The sequence below is a fragment of the Myotis brandtii genome, unplaced genomic scaffold (assembly GCF_000412655.1).
Source record: "Myotis brandtii unplaced genomic scaffold, ASM41265v1 scaffold51, whole genome shotgun sequence".
Classification (NCBI taxonomy): Eukaryota; Metazoa; Chordata; class Mammalia; order Chiroptera; family Vespertilionidae; genus Myotis; species Myotis brandtii.
Genome location: NW_005369442.1, coordinates 1957377 through 1959882, shown reverse-complemented (window position 1 = coordinate 1959882; position 2506 = coordinate 1957377).

The window sequence follows — 2506 nt, the reverse complement described above, 5'->3', positions numbered from 1 at the left end:
TGTAAGATAATATTCTCTTTTTGCCATATACGGTAACATTTACATGTTCTGAGGGATAGGATGGTAAGCTATATCTTTGTGGCCACCATTCATACCATTGGCTTCAGAATTGCTGACATCTGGCCCAAATTATGCCATCAGGACTTGTTCCATACCAGCTTTCAGCTATCTTCCATGTGTAGCTTTGTCTCAGGCTTCATTTATCGCAAGATGGTGACAGCAGTTCTTGATTGTACATTCTCTCAGCTTCTTTTCTCTTAGAGGCCTCAGCTGGAAGTCGAATGGGCTTCCTTGCATCTGAGGAGTCACTCATCTGTCCCCAAACCAATCATCGTGAGGCTCTGATTGGCTTGGCATGAGTCATATGATGATGGTATCAACTCTTCTGGGACTATATGAACTGGGAATTGGGGAGGAATAGCTCCCCAATGAAAAATAAGGGTTATTAGAAGAAAGAGAAATGGATTTTGGGTGGCAAAATAAACAAAACAAAACAAATTTTAAAAGTCCCCACAAATGTCTGAAGCATCAGCTTTGTTGTTAAGACACTTTAAAAAGCCCTTGATTTATATAAAAGAAGGAAGCTACTCTATGTTATAAAGAGAAGAAGGAGGATTATAGGGGTGTGGAGTGGGTCTGGGAGTGGAGTATGAGGAGAGACTCAGGAGAGGTCTAATTGGGATGTTGTAGAGCTGTGTATTATATGAGATGACTCTTCCAGGGCTCCATGAATCTTTAATAATTAAAAACAATGACCTGCTTAACTAAAGCAATTGGATTTCTCACTGGAATGATGAAGGGGTTGACCTTGCATCAAGCTTGAGGTTTGACCAAAATATAATCAGCTCTTGTAGATGCAGTTGAGAGTAGAGACCTGAGTTATATGTAAAGTAGGGCTATGACCCTCTCTACGTAGAGCTGTGAGGGTGGGAGGGTCAACTGAGATTAAGGGTATGAAATATTTTCTAACTGTAAAGTAATACACTCCTGGGAGTTCCCCTTGTGTTGTTTTCATGACTTTCCTCATAAGTTCATATACATTTAGGCCTGTTAGTTTTCCTCTGAGTCATCCTCAGACACTTATCAGGGAATCAGTCAAGAATGTTTGATAAAATCTGCTGAAATTCGTCTTCCCACCAACAAAGACCTTGGAGCACATTCCTACTGATTGTGAGGCGTCTTGGCAAAAACTTTAATCTATAGTTTATCGTGTAGACGATAATGCCAGAGGTGGAGCTGAGCTTCAACAAATCAGACAAAAGTTGACTTCTTATGCTATTACCTTATATCAAGGGCCATTTACCTGGGACACAGCCACAGGTGTGGTTGCATCTATCAATCTTCTGAAATTGTGTGCAGTGTGTGTGTGTGTGTGTGTGTGTGTGTGTGTGTGTGTGTGTGTATACATGCACGTGCTTCTTGCATTGGCTTGGGAAGAGAATCCATGGTGGCTTTCAACAGATTCTCTGAAGGAGTCATAACCCCTCAAAGGTTAAGTACTCCAGACTCACAAAGTTTCTGGCGATGGGACTTTGTTGAAAGGTGAATGAGGAAACTTGAGAATTCTAACCCCACTCAGTTGTCAGCTCTCTTCCACTGGCTCTTCTTTGAGACTCTGCTGTTACTCTAACACTCTATTACGAGAGAAAGCAAAACATTGTGTTTGTGTCTGGATACTTGTTCCTTCTTTTAAAAAAAATTAAAGCATTTTATGTGTATGTTTTTAATTAGAAAGATAATATTACTTTTAGAAAATTTAGAAACTTAAGAAAAGCAGAAAGATATTTTAAAAATCATTCAAAAACTTGGTGAATAAGTTTGTTGGTGGCATAGCATAACTAGCATGGCCTTTGGTGTCAGATATACCTGAGTTTGTGTTCTGTGAAATTTTTGAAAGGTTGGTTAATTTCCTTAAGTCTATCTTCTCATTTATAAAATTGAAATATAATTATACTTACATCATAGGGTTCTTGGGGATTAAATGAGAAAACACATACCAGTGCCTAGCATGCAAGAGTGCTTAATACATGATATCATGAATCAATCCATTCATGATAGTGTTTTGCCATGACTATTGTTTTCTTTCCAATCTTTTTTACATACTTGAGCTCATACTGCCTTTACAATTTTGTTTCCTGGTTTAGTTTTTTTTTCATTGTAGTAATTCCCTATATTCTTACATAGCTTTATAAATGTTAGTTTTGATGGTTTGATGTATCTGATGGCATTATATTAAATATAGGGATGTATGCAAATTTACTTGACAATTCCCTTATTGTTGGATATTAGAGGTGTTTTTTATTTTTAACTATTATAAATGTATGTTGTCATGAATACTTGGGATTTGTTGGTTTCCTAGTATCCAAATCAGATTGTTCCATCAACATATTTAGGCAAACATGCTTTTGAAATTAATCCATTCATGCAGAACATATGGTATACTCTGCTGGAACTCAGTACAGGTATTGTGGGTTCCATAGAGAGAGGAGCCTTTTCTAACTAGAGT